This window comes from Hemiscyllium ocellatum, chromosome 15 (assembly GCF_020745735.1).
Source record: "Hemiscyllium ocellatum isolate sHemOce1 chromosome 15, sHemOce1.pat.X.cur, whole genome shotgun sequence".
NCBI classification, from domain to species: domain Eukaryota; kingdom Metazoa; phylum Chordata; class Chondrichthyes; order Orectolobiformes; family Hemiscylliidae; genus Hemiscyllium; species Hemiscyllium ocellatum.
In genome coordinates, this window is record NC_083415.1 from 67,403,983 (window position 1) to 67,425,821 (window position 21,839).

General features: G+C 41.7%; 1 protein-coding gene across 2 annotated transcripts in view; it reads left to right on the top strand.

Moving 5' to 3' along the window:
* The first annotated feature begins 5,094 nt into the window (after positions 1-5,094).
* chd6 (chromodomain helicase DNA binding protein 6) overlaps positions 5,095-21,839 on the top strand; it is a 268,663-nt gene continuing 251,918 nt past the window's right edge. Inside the window, exons 1-2 of one of the 2 annotated variants that reach the window (XM_060836582.1) lie at positions 5,095-5,193; positions 12,322-12,384. The gene's annotated coding sequence lies outside the window, so the exon portion shown is untranslated. The remainder of the gene's footprint in view (positions 5,194-12,321; positions 12,385-21,839) is intronic. The other variant, XM_060836583.1, reaches the window with a different exon arrangement.

A 21,839-nucleotide genomic window follows, 5' to 3' on the forward strand; every position in this document is an offset into this window, starting at 1 on the left:
TAAAATACTCTGGGTATGTGGAACTAGACCAATCCATAACTAGGTGGAAAAATATGAACCCTTAAGTATACAGCACCTTATTTTCTTGATGATAGTAGACAATGATGGTATATTTTATCAACTGTGTCCAAAAGATCACCCTTCATGAGAATGTGCACTGTGAGTAACACCAGAATCTGACCCTGGAATCCTGTGTTTTCTACTTGCTATGGTTTAATAAATTCTGTTTGCAACAGGTTCCCTCAAGCATTGGGAAATCAATAAATGATCTGATTGAGGTGTTTAAAATGTTAAAAAGATCCAGTTGAGTATTCAGAGGGTAATTATTTCCTCATGTGAATGAACCAAGAATGAGGGGACATTATTCTAACATGAGTGCCAGGAGTTGAGGAGTTAGAGACATTCTTTTGGATGCTGAAAGTTTGGACTCCCTTCCTTAAAATGCTGTTGATATTGGGAGTCAACTGAGATTTACAAGACTGGGATTGTAGATTTTTCTTGAAAAAAAAGTGCCAAGGCATCAACTGGAGTTAGTTTGCAGATCCTCCATGATCTCATGGAATGGTGGGGCAGACTCCAGGGGCTAAATAGCTTTATCCTGTTCCTTTGGGAAGGTATGGAGTTTTTTGCTCTTCTCCCTAGCCCATGAATATTATAGCTAATTTACAGTCAGTTCTTGTACAATCCTGATTTAGAGCAGTGAACTCAGCTCAGAACAAGGTTTGGAGCATTCTGGACCGAGTTTCAAAATGACAGCCTTTTCATCTCCTGAACTTAGAACAGGTTTGTTGTCATGTGTACTCAAGTACAGCTATACAGGAGTACAGTGAAAAGTTTACAATGTCGCCCCACAATACACCATCTTAGGTATAAAGTACCTAGGTACAGATCTTAGATAAAAAAAGAGATAAAGAGATTACATTACCTTACAGTTATAAATGAATTATAAGCTTGTTTCAAAAGAGTTTGCTCTTAACTTTGGTCAGTAAACTTGCAGAGCCTGTTTCATTTGTTCCATTGACCGTACATGGAATATTAAGGTGACTTCTGGGGTGTGGTTGACTTGCATTTAATCTAGTCTGGTGAAAATATTAAATTGATCAGTGTCTATTCTCAATAGTTTTAAACTAGATATGGAAGAAATGCCATGCTTATATAACTTTTTATTTCCAGTTGTATTTAACACCGAAAAGTATTGAAAGCAATATAATTAAAATGTTTTACAGCACAAGGTATTGTATTGATGATGGTATCCTGAAATAATCAGAAAAGTCCAAATATTAGATTATAATAGTAAGTCTACTCAAGGCCCTTGAAGTCTCTGTCCCCATAGGCAATTGTTCATGAATGTTCTCCAATGACCATCGTTGCTAAATCAATGTTCACAACAAGATTTATTTTGATAATAGGATGATTTTGTAAAATCACTGAACCCTGTACACAGAGTTACACCAGTGGGGTGAAATTGAAATGACATTATTAACATTCAAAAGATTAACTCAATTGTGTGAAACTCATTGGGTCAATATTTGTCATGGTGACAGAAAGACACATTCACAAAGCAAGGCAATAATAAAACATCAGGCAGAGGAATGCCAAGTACCCTATACTCTGATGCAGGCAGTTAATTTATGATACCTTGAGATTTCAATGTGTTCAACAACGGGTAGTGATGCTACAGCAACATCCTGTGCAAAGAAAAATTAAATGAAATTGCAGGAAATAAAGCATTTTTTCCAATTTGAACAGTATTCCTAAGTCACAGCAAGGTAATGTTCAGGGTAAAATTTATTCAGCTCCAACATCAGACTACTCCATGCACCAGCAGTGGGACATCTTCCATTTGCCATCTGTCTGGTAACAAGTCCCATAGTGTCCAGAGTCTCTGAGGGTGCTCAGTACTCTGGACATATTTTCACTGAGGAGAAAGTGATGACTGCAGATGCTGGAGATCAGAGTTGAGAATGTGGTGCTGGAAATGCACAGCAGGTCAGGCAGCATCCTAGGAGCAGGAGAATCAACGTTTCAGGCAAAAGCCCTTCATCAGGAAATTCCTGATGAAGGGCTTTTGCCCGAAATGTTGATTCTTCATGGGAATTCTCCAAAGTCATTTCTCATAAAGTCTTGACAACCAGCTGAAGAATGAAGACTTTGGATGGATATGTCCCGGAACCCAAAGATACAAATCACCGAAGTTAAGTATTCCAAAGTGCAGTCATCTTTTGAACAGGTGAATCCAAATTCCACCATGAATTCATCAATCTACCTGTAATAAAACATTTTTACAGTACCTTCCACAAGGTGTGGACATTTAAAGTGCTTTATAGACAATGAAATAATTATATTGAATCTGTATAAAGCAGCAAACCTATGTTCTGCATTCTGTCCTGGACAGTTATGGTACAGATTGAACTATCTGGTTTAGAGACATTGGTTAGGAATATATATTGGTCATTAGGCAGAATTATCTTGTGCTTCTTGAAATAGTGTCCCTTGTGAAACTTTGTTCCCACTTGAGAGGGCAGACAGAGCCTTGATTGAATGTCTCAGCTGATAAGTGGCAGCTCCTGATGGGATAGCATTTCCTCTGGGAAAGTCAGCCTTAATTCTGGCTGAAATCTGTGGAATTTAAAGCCAGGACTTAGAGGAAAGGCTGCTTCCTTGGGTCAAGACTGTTACATTCATTAATGGATTAGCAACAAAAGATATCCCATGAAATTCAAACTCCATGTCGGAGCAAATTACTGCAGATGCTGGAATCTGTATTGAAAACTAAAAATGCTGGAAATCACAGTGGGTCAGTCAGCATCTATGGAGAGACAGAGCAAGCTAACGTTTCAGGTTGAGAACACCTTAGTTGGTTTGAGGTCAAGATCCATAAGACCATAAGACATAGGAGTGGAAGTAAGGCCATTCGGCCCATCGAGTCCACTCCGCCATTCAATCGTGGCTGATGGGCATTTCAACTCCACTTACCTGCATTCTCCCCGTAGCCCTTAATTCCTTGTGACATCAAGAATTTACTAATCTCTGCCTTGAAGACATTTAGCCCTTCCTAATCTACCCGCTCTGGCTCTCAGGTACTTTATTACCTAAGATTGTGCTGAGAGGCAAAATTATAAACTTTTCACTACACTCATTGAGTGCTCCTGATAACAAAGGCTATTCTATTCTATTCATTTGAGATTTCAATCCCACACAGCACGTTGACTCTTCATTGACTTATGTCACTAGGAGTTGAGAGCAATGACTGACCCATTACTCTTGTCCACATTCCAAATAGGCATGAGCATATCTGGGACCAATGGCAGAATATGAATGAAAACAAATTAAATCAGCAGTAAGTTCTTTATCAGGAAGATAGAGTCATGAGATGTACAGCATGGAAAAAGAGCTGAAAATGTGTTGCTGGTTAAAGCACAGCAGGTTAGGCAGCATCCAAGGAACAGGAAATTCAACGTTTCAGGCATAAGCCCGAAAAGCATGGAAAAAGACCCTTCCATTCAACACAACCACACCAACCAGATATCCTAAACTATCTAGTCTCATTTGCCAGCACTTGGCCCATATCCCTCTAAACCCTTCCTATTCATATCCCCATTCACCTTTTAAATGTTGCAATTCTACCAGCCTCCATCACCTCCTCCAGCAGTTCATTCCATACATGCACCATTCTCTGCATGAAAAACTTGCCCCTCAAGTCTCTTTTAAATCTTTCCCCTCTCACATTAAACCTATGCCCTCAAGTTTTGGACTCCCACACCCCTGGGAAAAGACCTTGTCTATTTATCCTATGTATGATCCTCATGATTTTATAAACCTGTATAAGGTCCCCACTTGGCCTCCAATGCTCTGGGGAAAATAGCCATAGGTAATTCTGCCTTTCCTTAAAGCTCAAACTCTCCAATTCCAGCAACATTGTAAATCTTTTCTGAACCTTTTCAAGTATAACATCTTTCCTGACCAGTAAAAACAAGCATACTAAACACCTTCTGTACCACTCTGTTGACCTGCAACTCCACTTTCAAGGAACTATGAACATGCACTCCTCAGTGTCTTTGTCTCAACACACCCCAGGACCCTATTTGAAGCAGCATACAGAATATTTGATTTTCAAATGTCAAGGAAGGAGTGGTTCAGTGTCTGTGCTTCACCTGAAGGGTTTATTCGTTTTAACGTGAATAAAAGTATATTTGTGAGTTGCTGCTTGGGAACGTGGGGTGCAGCTAAGCTCAGACCATGTGGAGAAGGGGGAAAAGTGGATGTGAATGTGGTTCTACACATGGAGCTGCTGTTGCTGCACCTTTTTAGTGGGGGCTGTGATATTAAACTTTCCAGAGCTTTCTGCAAAAAAAAACAAAACCGACAACAAAATGCAAGCATTCTCCTTACATCCGGGAAATGAAACATGAGCAGGACGTGGATATTGCAATGGGGATTTTGCTTTGTGTCTGATGTCGCTGATCAATAAGAAGAGCCGACAGGAGCAGGGGTTGCAGAAATGGGGAAATGCAATGAATTTAACGGGTTTGTTTGCGTTTTCTGCAAGTGCATGAGGAAGTATGGTTTGCATTGATGGGTGATTTGCTCTTTGTTGTTGTGTGGACTGGATCAGAAAGCAAAGCCTGCACAATGAGAGCCCGGCAGCGGGGGGCCGCTGGCACCTCCCCCAGGCCCCCCCGCGCACCCTCCGGCATGCCCCCGATCCCCCTCCCCACCCCCACCAGGCTCCTACCCCCCTCGCCGCGCGCTCCCGCTCTCCAATCCTCCCCCCCCCCATCTCCAACTCCGCGCTCCCGCCTCGTTCGGCCGCGCGCACGCTTTTACCCGGCTTTGCAACGGGAAGCGCCGCCCCACTCTCTCCACCCTGACCCCTGTGAGTGACAGCGGCGGCCGACCAATGGGAATCCCGGGAGTGTTGACGGGCGTGCGGCCAGTCCAATAGGGCCTGGCTATGTGGGGTGCGGGGCGTGGCTATGCGGGTTGTGGGGCGGGGTGTGGGGCGGGGCGGTTGGTGGGCTGGCCGGGGCGCTCTCTCCCTCTCTCTCTCTGTGTGTGTGTGTGTGTGTGTGTGGGGGGAGGGGGAGGGTTTCCGCTAGCAGCCTGCGCGCTGGAGCCTGTGCGAGCACCGTCGGCAGTAAAGTTCCCAAATAATAGCTGTTTGTATTTTGGCTGCAGCAGTGGCCATTTTAGGTAAGTACTTGTGGTAACTTTGCTGTTCCAGTCAGTGCCGTCTCCCTCCTCACAGCATCTTTCTCCTCAGTTTACCTGTGAGGGAAACTATCACCTCGGGCTCTGGGCAATGGAAGTGGTTGGAAAGCAGAGGTAGACTTTTCTTCCCCTCGCCCTCTGTCTGAATCATCACCCCCACCTTTCCTTAATCCAAATGGAGTGTGAAATGATGGCTGAATGCTCCTTCCATCAGCTGGGCTCTGAACTACTGAGAGGTTTGGGGGTTTAAACCTACCACATTGCTTTCTCTCAATCCACAAATACTCGCCTCTAGTCTCAATCAGCTTTCTCCCCTCTCAATTCACCTATTTTCTCATTGCCCCATTCCCACTCTAGTTGCCCCATTCCTGCCCATCCCCACTCCCACTGCCCCATTCCCCCTCTTTCCCACTACTTCCATCATTTATTCTCCATCTTCCACACTCATCACCCCATTTCCTTTTTGCTCATTCCTGTTGCCATATTAACACACTCCATACACTCCTTATCTCATTCCCATTCTTCCCCCATTCTAATTAATTACTGAAAGAACTGTGGATGCTGTAAATCAATAACAAAAACAGAAGTTGCTGCAAAAGTTCAGCAGGTCTGGCAGCATCTGTGAAGAGAAATCCATGTTAATATTTCAGTTAATATTCCTTCTGAGGAAGGGTCACTGGACATGAAAGGTTAACTTTGATTTCTCTGCCACTGATGCTGCCAGACCTGCTGAGCTTTTACAGCAACTTCTGTTTTTGCTTACCCCAATCTGATTGCCCCATTCCCACTCTTTCCCACTGTTGTCTCTCGTCTTCCCAGTTCTGTTTTGCCTGCTCGTGTCACCTGTTCCTCCTCTGCCCCACTTTTTGTCCCATTCTCACTGTTCCCTGCTTTCCTTGTGCCACCCACCTATTCCAATTGTCCCCAGTCTCATCTCCTTCTCTTACTACCCCTTCCTCCATTCTTGTCCTCCCACTCTCGATACCCCATCTCCCTCACCCCCCACTCCCTGGATTCTTCACGATCAGTCTTTGCTTCCACCAAAAGCCCACCCTTTTCTCTGGGGGAAGATTATGTCTGGGTCAGGAGCAATGAAATAACATGAGCATCTGTGCTCTAATTACACAGGTTTACTTGGAAACAAACAAATTGCACTTTTTGCTTTTCAGAGGTTTATCTCCCTCAAAGAAAGAAAGCCATTAAATCGAGTGCATGGAGTGTATAGGGTAAGGGGGAGCTGAATTTTGATAGTTGGAATATGGATCGGGTGCTGGCAGGTGGGACTAGTTTGCGTTGGGATATCTGGTCGGCATGGGCAAATTGGACTGATTCTATGTCGCCTCTATTTTCTCATGCATGTGGTAGTGGACTTCAGAGTCATTTTTTAAAAAACAACTCTCCTTTGTCACTTTGATTCCATGTAGTTTCTTTGTGGAGTTGTCAAGTATTTTGCATTGAAATTGTACATTAACTTGCAGTCTTAAATAAGAATGTATTTTTCTATAAAAGAGACATTTTTAAAAGTGTAATGCTCTTGTGTCTGGGATTGTACAGTTGGGATGAAATTTTGTGCGTGTGTCACTTGGTGACTTCACTGATTGAAGGGAGAAGTAGTGTTTTGAATCTGTCTCTTACTGCTTTAAAGATTTAGAAACAGGGAAGAAGAATAATTCATTTGCACTAGGGATAAAGCTGGAGTTTGTACGTAGTTGTACAGGATATTCCACAGTTCATTGCAGAGATTAATTTGCAAATAAAATTTTAGTTTGAGGGTGTACGTTATATGAAATTTTACTAAATAAGAAGTTTCTATAATTCTTTTATGCCCTCATGGAAGATTATATATATTTTACTGATCAGCATAAGAGTTGATGAGTTTCCGAAAAGTTTATTTTATCTCAAAAATCTAGATTGATTTATAATTTAGGCACATATTGAAATGCTTCTTAATATTTAAACATTAGTAACTCTTGAGATTTGTTTAACTATCTATATCGTCAATTCATATGCTACTTTGATTTTTCAGATTGACATGTTGAGTAATATTTTGTTATTGGAAGTCAAGGTAAAATATTTCAGGGATTTCTCGGTTTTACTTTTCCAAAAGCTAAAAATCCTATTAAAACTTACTCACTAAATAAGGGAACACTCACCAGGCCAGGCAGCATATTTGGACAGAGAAGCAAAGTTAATATTTTGTCTTTATATTAAAATCTAGATGTTTAAAAAGTTATATTTTGTGCTTTTGAAAGCAAAGTATGATACATTTTTAGTACGACTTCAGAAAAATTTGCTGTTGCTTTGAATTTAAATATTTCTTTGACCTCCCTCCTCCCATCCCTTACGCCAACCCAACAGAAGTTGCAAACTCCTTTGACATATCAGTCCATGACCATTGTTGTCTCTTTAGTGCTTCACTGAAGTTGTTCTTCATTGCAAGCCAGGACTGTGTGTGTGCCCTATTCAGCTGTAAAGGGTACCACAGCAAGTCTGATCCTGTCTCAAGGGTTCAGTCATCAAATACATGTACTCATCTTAATTTTAAATTTTATTCTGATTGCATCTGTTCATTTTCCCTGGCCTAACACACCCAAAATGATATCTGGAAACAGTTACATCTTCATTCTCAGTAAATATATTTGGAGGTTTCGGCCTGTCCTCAATGCCTTTTGTTTATGGTGCTGCTTCATTACTTTGTTCCTTGCCAAGCAATGTGCATTCATGTAAGAGTTCAACATAGAGTAGTAAAATGCAAGTAAATTTTAAAAGCTTTTCAATACATCCCTTGTAAGGAATGTGAATAATGTGGGCAGTAAGACTTTATTACAATGATGTGAGCATTCCTCTAGGTAAGTTTGTGCTGTGACATTCTAAGTACTCACCTCTTGCACTTATGCTACTCCTTGTGTGCAGTAAGTGTTGGGTGAACGTGTGGTCAAGTTTGCTGTGTTGCCCTTTAAAGTTAAAAAGCATGTTTGCACTTCTGGCACAGTGGGCCACCCAGATGCTGAGATCTCCTTTGTCTGTTCCCAGCTTCAGCTTCCTGCATCTTGATTGTTCTGTCTTCTGGTGGACTGTCCCTGTTAATGTCAGATGACGATCAGATATCATGACTTAGAATCATAGAGATGTACAGCATGGAAACAGACCCTTCAGTCCAGCTCGTTCAAGCCAACCAGATATCCCAACCTAATCTGGTCCCATTTGCCAGCACTTGACCATATCCCTCTAAATCCTTCCTAATCACCTCCCCATCCAGATGCCTTTTAAATGCTGTAATTGTACCAGCCTCCACCACTTCCTCTGGCAGCTCATTCCATACGCACACCATCCTCTGCTTGAAAAAGTTGCCCCTTAGGTCCCTTTTAAATCTTCTCCCTCTCACCTTAAACCTGTGCCCTCAGTTTTGGACTTGATGGGAATGCAGAACTCGGAGGAAATGTCTTTACCTGGAGAGTAGTGAAAATGTGGAACTGGCTACCATAGGAAGTGGTTTGGCTGAACAGTTCGGATGCAGTTAGCGGAAAGCTAGATAAACACATGAAGAAGAAAAGAATAAAAGGAAAGACTGATATATGGGTGGGAGTAGGCTTGTTTCCCACATAATCCTAGGATATATCCCGTCAGGCCCGGGGTACTTGTCTACCCTCAAGTTTTTCAAAATGCCCAACACATCTTCCTTCCTAACAAATATCTCCTCTAGCTTACCAGTCTGTTTCATACTCTCCTCTTCAACAATGGGCTTGTTAGTGGGTGAGCATTTTGGTGATGGTGACCACAATTCTGTGACTTTCACCTTGGTTATGGAGAGAGACAGGTGCATGCAGCAGGTTAGGTTTTACAATTGGGGAAAGGGTAAATATGATGCTGCAAGACAGGATCTGAGGACCATAAGTTGGGAGTATAGGCTGTCAGGGAAAGATGCCATTGAAATGTGGAACTTTTTCAAGGAACAGATACAACGTGTCCTTGATATGTATGTACCTGTCAGGCAGGAAAGAGATGGTCATGTGAGGGAACCTTGGTTGACGAGGGAAGTTGAATGTCTAGTAAAGAGGAAGAAGAAGGCTTACATAAGGTTGAGGAAACAAAGTTCAGACAGAGCATTAGAGGGATACAGGATAGCCAGGAGGGAGCTGAAGAAAGGGATTAGGAGAGCTAAGAGAGGGCATGAAAAATCTTTGGCGGGTAGGATCAAGGATAACCCCAAGGCCTTTTATGCGTATGTGAGAAACATGAAAATGACGAGAACGAGGGTAGGTCTGATCAAGGACAGTAGTGGAAGACTGGGTATTGAGTCGGAAGAGATAGGAGAGGTCTTGAATGAGTACTTTTCTTCAGTATTTACAAATGAGAGGGACCGTATTGTTGAAAAGGAGAATATGAAACGGACTGGTAAGCTAGAGGAGATACTTGTTAGGAAGGAAGATGTATTGGGCATTTTGAAAAACTTGAGGATAGCCAAGTCGCCCGGGCCTGACGGGATATATCCTAGGATTATGTGGGAAGCAACAGAGGAAATTGCAGAGCCATTGGCAATGATCTTTTCGTCTTCACTGTCAACGGGGGTGGTACCAGGGGACTGGAGAGTGGCAAATATTGTGCTCCTGTTCATAAAAGGAATAGGGATAACCCCGGGAATTACAGGCCAGTTAGTCTTATTTCGGTGGTAGGCAAAGTAGTGGAAAGGGTACTGAGTGATAGGATTTATGAGTATGTGGAAAGACACTGCTTGATTAGGGACAGTCAGCATGGATTTGTGAGGGGTAGGTCTTGCCTGAAAGTCTTATTGAATTCTTTGAGGAGGTGACCAAACATGTGGATGAGGGTAGAGCAGTGGATGTTGTGTACATGGATTTTAGTAAGGCATTTGATAAGGTTCCCCATGGGAGGCTTATGTGGAAAGTCAGGAGGCATGGGATAGTGGGAAATTTGGCCAGTTGGATAGAGAACTGGCTAACCGGTCGAAGTCAGAGAGTGGTGGTAGATGGTAAATATTCAGCCTGGAGCCCAGTTACAAGTGGAGTTCCGCAGGGATCAGTTCTGGGTCCTCTGCTGTTTGTAATTTTTATTAATGACTTGGAAGAGGGAGTCGAAGGGTGGGTCAGTAAATTTGCAGACGATATGAAGATTGGTGGAGTTGCGGATAGTGAGGAGGGCTGTTGTCAGCTGCAAAGGGACTTAGATATGATGCAGAGCTGGGCTGAGGAGTGGCAGATGGAGTTCAACCCTGTCAAGTGTGAGGTTGTCCATTTTGGAAGGACAAATAAGAATGCAGAATACAGGGTTAACGGTAGAGTTCTTAGTAAGGTGGAGGAGCAGAGGGATCTTGGGGTCTATGTTCATAGCTCTTTGAAAGTTGCCACTCAGGTGGATGGAGCTTGTAAGAAGGCCTATAGTGTGTTAGCGTTCATTAGCAGAGGGATTGAATTCAAGAATCGTGAGGTGATGTTGCAACTGTACAGGACCTTGGTAAGGCCACATTTGGAGTACTGTGTGCAGTTCTGGTCACCTCACTTTAGGAGAGATGTGGAAGCTTTGGAGAGGGTGCAGAGGAGATTTACCAGGATGTTGTCTGGAATGGAGAATAGGTCGTACGAGGATAGGTTGAGAGTGCTAGGCCTTTTCTTATTGGAACGGCGAAGGATGAGGGGTGACTTGAAAGAGGTTTATAAGATGATCAGGGGAATAGATAGAGTAGACAGTCAGAGACTTTTCCCCTGGGTACAACAGAGTGTTACAAGGGGAAATAAATTTAAGGTGAAGGGTGGAAGGTATAGGAGGATGTCAGGGGTAGGTTCTTTACCCAGACAGTGGTGGGGGCATGGAATGCGCTGCCTGTGGGAGTGGCAGAGTCAGAATCATTGGTGACCTTTAAGCGGCAGTTGGATAGGTATGTGGATAGATGCTTAAGCTAGGATAAATGTTCGGCACAACATCGTGGGCCGAAGGGCCTGTTCTGTGCTGTATTGTTCAAGTTTAAACCTTGCCATCAACCTCTTGGGCCATGTGACCTGGCTTCTAACATGTAAATTCTGTGTAGTCCTGTAGACCCTCATCTGATCAAGCTAGTATGTTGGGGTATTAGGAGGATTGGTTATATTAGATACAGTTCAGCTTTTTATCAGTGTCTTGTGTAGCCTTAAGCAAAATTCCATCTGAAGTCTAGCTTTAAAGTCCGTCCCACCTGCATCACTTCATGCTGCTTCACAACATTGAATAGAAGTTATGCATTTTCATCTCATGGAGACCTTGATTCCTCTTGTAGAGGATGGTTTCTACATTCTGAGGCCAGATGTAAAAGCCAGGAACATTGAGCATATTTTCAGGCTTTTGTAGAACTGGCTCCAAGTGCACTGGATGTGTGGGGTAGTCTGTCAAAGGCTGACCAAGCAACAGTTGATGTTTCTGCAGTTGTGGTGTTTGTTGTTAAGGTCAAATTTCTATGATAGGTGTCATGGTCAACATAAAGTGCGGCACATTCATGGTCCTGATTAGTTATTATTTACCTGGTTGACTTAAAAGATAGTTCAAGTCTCCAAGCCTGCAGGTAAAGTAGAGTGAAGCAAACATATCATACAGGTATTGTTGTTGACACTGTGTATGATGGCTGTATACTTTCAACAAGGTCCATAGTGTTGCATGAGTGAGCTAGAGGAGCTGGGTGATAGCAGAGGGGGGTCAGAGGAGATTCTGAGTTGGTCAGAAATGATAAAGGGTTTTGTTTCAACAGAAGAAAATTCTTTTCACGGTCAGAGAGCTGTAACCAGAAGCTTCACTGTAATTGGCTACAAAAAAAACCAATATCTATATAATGAGTTAAGATCTCGAATATGTGACCTAAAAAGTATGTTGGGAGAAGATTTGGTAATTACTTTAAATTGGAATTGATGGTTTAGGACTAGAACAGAGAGAGTGAAAATAATTGGAATATTTTCCAAGTGTTGGCACAGAAGTGATGGGCCAAACAGCATCTTTGTGCTTCAGATTCAGAAAAAATGGGGTAAAAATCATGAGAAAATGGGATATCTGAATGAAAGTTTTAATTACTACATAAGAGTTATATTTTTCACAGCTGGCCTGGTATTCATGTAATGTTCTAACTTTCAGGTGTCCGAGGATGAGAGTCCAGTTAATGATGTCTTGTGGCCCGACCTCTCCGTACTACTGATTGTAGGTTGTTGCTGTCATTTTTCTTGGGGTTTTTCATCATCTGGTTATGGAGAATGGGAGGTGGGGAGAAAAAGTAAAGGAGCTATGTGATATAATTCTGCATTCAACACGTACACACTTTGGTAACCTTGAGCAGTTTCAAATAACAGCAGCTCCCTCAAAAAAAACAGAATCTTCAGTTGGGGTCTTGAGACTAATAGCTCAAATAAACTATCTCAGAAGTGAGAGAGCTTAAGAATGTTCTGGTGTTTGTGTTTGAGGTCTTCTAGATATGGAACTAGTTACTTAAATTATTTACTTTGTTTTAAAACCTTGACTGGGACCTATGGTTTTTATTTGATTAAAGAAATGATATTGAAATGTGAATGAATTAAAGACTGAATTTCCATTACATTATTTTGAAGAACAAGATGTTCTCCCTGCTGTCCTGCAGCAATTTACACAGTGTAGTACAGTATAGAATTTACAGCACAGGAACAGTCCATTCAGTCCAACTGGTTCATACATCTCACATACCTCTTCCGATAGTCACTTTGTCAAACTATATTTTTAATTCACTCGTGCGATGTGGGTGTTGTTGTCTTGTACAGTTTTGGTCTCCTTTCAGAAAAGGATGTGAATACACTAGAAACAGTTCCATGAAAGTGCATTTGACTGATTGCTGGGATGTGGGGTTTTGTTTCATGAGGAAAGGTTGGACCAGCTGGACCTGTATCCAATGTAGGAAAATGAGAGATGATGTTATTGAGATATCCAAGATCCTGAGGGGAATGGATAGGCAGGATGTTCAAAGGAGGATTCCTCTTGATGGAGTCCAGAATTGGAGAATGCACTTTATAGGTAAATAATTTCCCATTTAAGATGGAATGAGGAGGAAGTTTTCTTTGAGAATCCTGGGTTTTTAAGAATAGTGCTCCCAGAGAGTTGTAGTTGTTGAGTTTTTAAAGGCATGGGAGATGATTGATAGATTCTTGACCAACAAGAGAGTCAGAGGTTATTGAGAATAGGTTTGAATGTGGAGTTGAGGCCAAAATCAGATCAGCCATGATTTTGTTGAATGGCAGAACAGTTGAGAGAGGCTGAATTGCCTACTCCTGATCTTAATTAATTTGTTCGTATGTAATGTAACTGCAAGTTCTTTCTCGGGATGCAGGTGGTGAGGCAGGCTAGCTTATAGGTAGAACTCACTGAGTTCAAAGTGAGAATCTTATCATGGATTGGCAAAATAAATGGTTAGTCATTCAATAATCTTAGCGGGACTTCTACACTTTTAATGGTAAGGTCCTAGTGAACAAAGAGACCTTGGGTGCAGGTTCATAGCTCCTTGAAAGTGGAGTTGCAGGTCGATAGGATAGTGAAGAAGGCGTTTGGTATGCTTTCTTTTATTGGTCAGAGTATTGAGTACAGGAGTTGGGAGGTCATGTTGCGGCTGTACAGGACATTGGTTAGGCGACTGTTGGAATATCGTGTGCAGTTTTGGTCTTCTTCCTATTGGAAAGATGTTGTGAAACTTGAAAGGGTTCAGAAAAGATTTACAAGGATGTTGGCAGGTTGGAGGATTTGAGCTAGAGGGAGAGGCTGAACAGGCTGGGGCTATTTTCCCTGGAGCATCGGAGGCTGAGGGGTGACCTTATAGAGGTTTACAAAATTATGAGGGGCACGGAGAGGGTACGTCTTTTCCCTGGGGTGGGGGAGTCCAGAACTAGAGGGCAATAGGTTTAGGGTGAAAGGAGAAAGATGTAAAAGAGACCTAAGGGGTAATGTCCTCATGGAGAGGGTGGTATGTGTATGGAATGAGCTGCCAGAGAAAGTGGTGGAGGCTGGTACAATTGCAACATTTAAGAGGCATTTGGATGGGTATATGAATAGGAAGGGTTTGGAGGGATATGGGCAGTCGGGTGCTGGATTAGATTGGGTTGAGATATCTGGCCGGCTTGGACCAAAGGGTCTGTTTCCATGCTGTACATCTCTATGACTTTATGAACTCATGGTTGATCTGTTTCTTTGTCTAATTATGTGCCATTCATCCATGTCTCTTGACAACTTTATCCATCAAACTCTAAGTAATGTTGATCTTAAATTATGGCTAGCATCCGGAACCTTTAGGAGACATTTTAAATTTTGCATTTAGCAAGGTTGGCTGGTTTTCTGTGCAGACTTAAACTTATCCTACTTTATAAAAGTTTTGTAATATGCCAGATTTGGGCATATTTAAATGTGATAAAATATAGACAATTAATTAACAAATGATAATGTGCATTTCTGTAGAACCTTCCAAGCTGTCAGGATGTCTCAATATATTTTACAGTTAGAGAAGTGTGATCACTGGTGTAATTTAGGAAATGCATGACTGATTTTGCCCAGCATATGGTAATGAAATAATTAGTGCAATTGAAACAAGGGACAACCATTTCTCGATTGTGCCTGGAGATCTCTTAGACCATCGTGAGGGGGTATACCAACGTGAGTTTAAATATCACTTTTGAAAGGCAGTATCTTTGACAATGTGGCATTCACTCAGGAATGTCGGCCGAGGTTGTATAGGTAAAAACAATGACTGCAGATGCTGGAAACCAGATTCTGGATCAGTGGTGCTGGAAGAGCACAGCAGTTCAGGCAGCATCCAACGAGCAGCGAAATCGACGTTTCGGGCAAAAGCCCTTCATCAGGAATGCTTTATTCCTGATGAAGGGCTTTTGCCCGAAACGTCGATTTCGCTGCTCGTTTGATGCTGCCTGAACTGCTGTGCTCTTCCAGCACCACTGATCCAGAAGCCGAGGTTATATATTTAAATCTCTGGAGTGAGGCTTGAATCAGTTTCCTTATAACTCCTAGACAAGACTGCTAAAATCTGGAGCATCACTGATGCTAATTATCAGATAATTTAATCTGTTAAACATTTAATTCACATTACTCACAATTCATGTTATTAAGCTGCTTAACTTGAATTTTGTATGGTTCAGAAAAGGTTTTGGCATTTAGATTAGATTAGGTTAGATTCCCTACAGTGTGGAAACAGGCCCTTCGGCCCAACAAGTCCACACCAAACTTCCGAAGAGTAACCCACCCAGTCCCATTTCCCTCTGACTAAAGTACCTAACACTATGGGCCATTTAGCATGGCCAATTCATTTGTTCTGCACATGTTTGAACAGTGGGAGAAAACCGGAGCACCCAGAGGAAACCCACGCAGGCACCTGAGGCTGGAATTGAACCTGAGACCCTGGTGCTGTGAGGCAGCAGTGCTAACCACTGAGACACTGTGCCACTCCACCGCCCCTTTTATTAACTGGATGATTTGGGGTTGTATATGGGGAACTTTACGTGGCTATTGTTCCCCATCTGGGCCAACTTAGAGGGAGTTTGGCATGTTTACCTGCCCTGGGAGTGTACGTTGGGGACAGTATTGAGGGCACATTACTTCTGGTTTAAAAGTGTAGATATAGCTTTTCTCCTGTCTAATCCTGTGATATGCCTGTGGTGGGGGTGTTTGATGGGAATGGTGTAGAGCAAACTTTACTCTCTCTAATCTTTGCTGTATGTGCTCTAGGATTGTTTGAAGACCGCATAGACAACTTTGCGCTGTTCCCATCAAAGACTCCAAAGACAGGTATATCTTGAGGTTAGATACAGTCTAGAAGGTATTTTACTCTGTATCTAACCTGTACTCTGTCATTAATCGATAGATAATGTTAAAAGTATACAGTTTTTCTTCTTGTAGACGTGGAGGATCAGGCTAAGATCTAATTGGGGTTTTAAAGGGAATATCAAGAGTGGTTTGCAAGATGTAAATTATTTGAGTAATTTAAGAATGGGCCCTCTTGTGTCCCTACCCCTGGGAGCCAGAGTTCAAGTCCCATCTGCTCCAGGTGTGTGTAAGAAGATCTCTAAATAGGTTGGTTAGAAAACATGGGTTAATTTTTTAAAAAAATTAAAGCTAATCTGAAAGCTTGACTAAATCATAACTAATCATTTCTTGGGATGCAAATTTTGAAATGTACACCATATTATATTTTGCTGGAAAAGCGCAGCAGGTCAGGCAGCATCCAAGGAGCAGGAGAATCGATGTTTCGGGCATAAGTCCTTCTTCAGGGCTTATGACCTTCTGCGCTTTTCCAGCAACACATTTTTCAGCTCTGATCTCCAGCATCTGCAGTTCTCACTTTCTCCTGCCATATTATATTTTAAAGAGGTTTATAAATCATGAGGGGCAAGGATACGGTAAATAGACAAGGTCTTTGTCCTGGAATGGGCGAATCCAAAACTAGAAGGTGTAGGTTTAAGGTGAGAGGGGAAATGTTCAAAAGGAACCTAAGGGGCAACGTTTTCACGCAGAGGGTGGTACGTGTATGGAATGAGCTGCCAGAGGAAGTGGTGGACGCTTGTATAATTACAGCATTTATAAAGTATCTGGATGATATATGAATAAGAAAGGTTTAGAAGGATATGGGCCAAATGTAGCCAAATGAGTCTAGATTTATCTCAGATATCTGGTTGACATAGATGAGTTGGACTGAAGGGTCTGCTTCCGTGCTGTAGAACTCTGACACTAGAACTGGACATTAAATTTTTCAGCTTGTTTTTCAGGGTGGAAGATACAGACTGATGCAGTGTTTAACTGCTTAAGTAGATTAAAAGTCTGATCCTAACAATTCCAAAACATGTTGTTCACAAAAATTTGAACTGTCATATAATTTGCATAGGTGTTGGAAACAGCATGGCAGTGTAGAAATTTGGTGCTCAAAATTAATTTGAATGAAATGATTTGATTGAGTAACTTGAATATAATTTGAGTTTTCCATCTCTATTAATGATCATACACCTAGATCAAAAGAATATGGCCATTACATGAGACCTGTATTGACTAAATATACTGCCTGGTGTATATTGAATAGGGGAGTGATGTAAGGCGTGGAAATTCTTTTTCAAGAAAGAGTCGAGGAGTTTTTCCGATCAATATTTCTCCCTAAGCACATTCATTCTTGTTGTTTGTGGTGTTTTCTCTGCAGACTTTCTGCTCTTTTTCTTACATTACAGCAGTGAATATATGTGAAAAATACTTTATTGCTTATGAAATAGTTTCTGACATCCTGAGGTCACAAATGGTACTGTATAAATGCAAATCTTTCTTTCTTTAGTTCTGCCAGCAGATTTAATTTTCTGGGCTGGTCTCAGAACTAGCCTCTAATTCTGTCAATAAAGGCTCCAGGAGCTGGAACACAAACACTTGGGCTTTTTATCAAGCAATAACACTTAAGCTTTTATTATGTTGTAACAACTGTAATGAAAATGTTGTCTGCGTAACTTGGTTGTACAAAGCCCAAATCTGCCTAGTTTTGCTGTTCACAGATGGAATTTATGGTTTTCGATTTCTTGTAAAACTTCGAGTGGACAGAAACCTAATGTGTATCTCTTGCTTTCAAATAACTTTGGGAGTAGGCTAAGGGGCTCAGTTGGTCAATGTACTCTGTGCAGTATTTGGTTTAAAGTCAGATTTGATTTGCAACACCTTGCTGACCTTGGGAGCAACTCTCCTATAGGCTCTGTTATTATTGATATACTGATAGGATTAGGTGGAGCATCGTGGCCACTTTGGTGCAGTAGTAGTTTCCCTAACCTTGGACCAGGGGGCCTAGGTTCAAGTCCCACTCCAGAGATGTGTAATAATATCTGAGCAGGGTGATTAGAAAAAATGGCTATAAAAAGTAGATGAAGCATGGGGAGTTGTCTTAAATAAACACCAATGTGGGACGTTTTGGCCAAATGACCTTGATTCTCTGCTATGCTTTCTCCCCTCTGAGTGTATACCTGCAACATCACTGCCTATTTCTACCTTTGGCAATGCATTGGCTCATCTGTTAAAATCCTTGTCCCTATGTTTGATAACTCTAGACTTGACCAATCTAATGTGCTTCTTGTTGGTCTTCCATCTTCACTGTTTATAAAAGACACTTCACCCAATCATTACTCTGCTTCAGATACATGGATACTGGACACTGAAATTCCCTCCTTTCCTGATGAAGGGCTCTAGCCCGAAACGTCGAATTTCCTGTTCCTTGGATGCTGCCTAACCTGCTGTGCTTTAACCAGCAACACATTTTCAGCTCTGATCTCCAGCTTCTGCAGACCTCACTTTTTACTGAAATCCCCTCCCTAAATTTCTCAATTCTCTCCCTACTTTCCTCCTGAAAGCCCTGCTTTATACCAGCTATTTGGTTATCGGCCTTAATATTTCCTTATATGGATCAGTATTGACATTTTTTTGATAATGATGCTGTACTATGTAACTGCCAGTTTGATGTTCTAGTTGAATATTTACGTGAAGCTCATAAAGCAAATTTGATGTCAGGGAATTCTGGGGCTAAAGGGGTATGAGTAACATTGAATCATTTGGATCTGTGGCTGAATGAAAGGGAGTTGATCATGGGAGGTAACCTTTAAACAACTGCCCTTGGTGAGATGAAACATGAACTGGCTAGGCTGAATGGCCTGATTCAGTCTAGTTATTTTGAAGTCTGGCAGAAAAGAGAGAATAACAGACAGGATAGGGGGAGTGGGAGGAGGGGAGAAACAACTAATACTGTGGGCAGAGAGTAATGAGAGCCACAAAATTCTACGCTCAAGTTTGTCGCTTTCCAATAAAAGCCATTTCCAATAATACATAGCTGTAGAAACCCTGGATATCTGAAAAGTTGTGGATGGTACTGAATATTGTGCAATCATTAGCAAACATCCTCACATCTGATCTTAGGATGCAGCGGAGGTCATTGATGAAGCATTTGAACTTTTTTGGGTCTAGGGCCTTAGTCTGAGGAGCTCCTTGCAGAGATGTCCTGAAGCTAATAGTACTGGATTAAATTGTATCTCTGACTAATTCAATGGTTAATGTTAAGATGTTTAGTTCCTACCCTTTCTGACCGAGCATTTCAGATCATCATAACCTTGAGTCAAATAATTCACTTCATGTCACTTGTAGCAGTTAGCCATTAATCAATGGTGTTTTTTGATTCCTCTGCAACTAGGAACAGTTTCTCCTTATTTGTTCCATAAAAGCACTTCATCATTTCAAGAACGTCTATTAAATATTACCTTATCCATCTCTATTCCATGGAGACCAATCCCTGCATCCCTTAACTTTTCCACCTAACCATCCCTGGTATCATTCTAATAAATCTCCATGGATCCTCTACAAGGCTTGATACACTTCATGGAGTGTGGTAGATGGAGGTGGACAGAGTATTACAACTGAGGCCTAACCTGTAAAGGCTTAGCATTCTGACACTGAGGGAGCTCTGCACTGTCTGAGGAAAGACGGTGTAAAGCCCTTGTGCACCATTTCAAGATGATATGAAATATCCCAAAGCATTGTTCAAGGAAAAGCAGGGGAGTTCTCCCTGGTGCTGGCAAAGAATAGACAGGTGAACTGTTTATTTATGTGGGATGTTTGCCAATGCAGAATACATCACAGCAGCCTTTGCACTTTAGAAAAGTGAGAAGTTAGAATATGCTGTTATTTCTTTTGTAGTTTCCAGCTCTTTTAAGTCCTGTATATAGCAGAGCATTTTACATTTTCCAAGGAATTGTAATATGTACTATTGTCTTAAACATCCACCTTTTCCATTTCTCTGCCATTGGTGGCTGTCATTTTACATGCCCGAGTCCAAATCTCTAGAGTACACTAACTAAAATCTCCAATAAAGACATTCCTTAAAAACCTGACCAAATTATTGGCCACTAGTTTCACATTTCCTTATGTGATTAGACGTCAAGCTTTATTAATACCGCTGCCTTGTGCTGTTATGGGACACTGTTTATGCTATATAAATTCAGTTCATAACAGAAACTATCTACCTTAAGTCAGACTTGCCTGTTGCTTGATGGGAAAGATCAAAGCTCAGTGAACATAAGAAGAACTCGACTTTCAGCAGGTAAAGGGTGCTTTATCCTGCAACTTGTTCTGGGAACTTGATCCAAGAGCGACCATACTACAGGCATTGACCCTGCAAACATGGACATGAATGATTTGACTAACTTATCCCACCCTGATGCAATTCAGCCTAAGCACACTATCTTGCATTTATGTATTTTTTTACAACGTCAGGCTATCCTAATGCACAGCTCAGCTACTAAACTGCAATTGAAGTGTAGGCACTGTTGTTATGTAGAGAAGCATGGTGTCAATTTGTGCGTAGCAATCTCCCACGAACAAGGAATGGGATAATCAGCTAATTATTTTTTAGCTTTTTTTGTATTCACTTGTCGAATGTTGTTGGTTGGTCAGCATTTATTGACCATCCTTACCTGCCTCTTGAGAAGGTAGTGATGAGCTGCTGCCTTGAACCTCTGCAATCCGCAATGCTGTTGGGCAGGAAATTCCAGGACTTGGACCCAGCAACACAGAAGGAGCAGCAATATATTTCCAAGTCAGTAAGATAAGTGGCTTGAAGGGGAACTTGCAGGTAGTTGTGTTCCCATGTATCTTCTGTCCTCGTCTATCTAGATGGAAATGGTCATGGGCTTGGGAGGTGCTAAGGATCTTTGAATTTCGACAATACACCTTGTAAATAAGTTATTTATTGTGAGAACAGTATTGGCCAGGTTACCAGGGAAATGAAGGCATTTCCTTTGAATTAGTGCTGTGGAATATTTTGCATCCACCTAAGGAGGCAGACAGGTACATATTTTATCATCTCTTTTAATTAAAGGCACCTTTGGCATTGTATGATTCCCACAGTACTGCCATGAAACGCCTGAACAGGAACGTGGTTACTCAGCAACAACCCACTTGAGATAAGATAACAAAGGCATCTGGATCTATATTGGCTGCTTCCTGGGAGCAGTTCACACAGCCACAGAGGGAAATCCAGTCAGGTTTCTTGACTAAAAAAGACCATTGCGATCAATCAGACTGTTCCCAAAGTATGACTTCTTCCTCAGTTATTTGTACTAAGTTACTAGCCTTATTAACCTGTATGCTTTGCATGCTCAGTTTACTCCATTGTTTTGTTTGTCTGCTGAAGTGAGAGTCCCTGGTTACTGGTTGTGTGGTCAAGATACCAGAACCTTACCAACTTTGTCTATAACTCCTCTGGTTGATGGAATGAAGCAAAGAACTGTGCATGCTGGAAACTTTAACTCTGTTTTCTCTTCATAGATGCTGCCAGACATGCTGATTTTTTTCAAGCAATTTTGTTTTTCTCTTCTGGGTGTTTTTTTTTTGCAGTGTGAATAATGGAACTCGAAGATTTTTACAATATAGAATTTATTTAGGTACAGTTAAGAAAAGAGCTTTTTATTCTTTCACATGATATGGCATCACTGGCTTGCCCAACATTAATGTCCAGCCTTAATCAACCTCGAGAAGTTGGTGATGAGCTGCTGCCTTGAATCACTGCAGTCTTTGTGGTCTACAGATGCCTATAATAGTATTAGGGAAAGAGTTCCAGGGATTAAAGA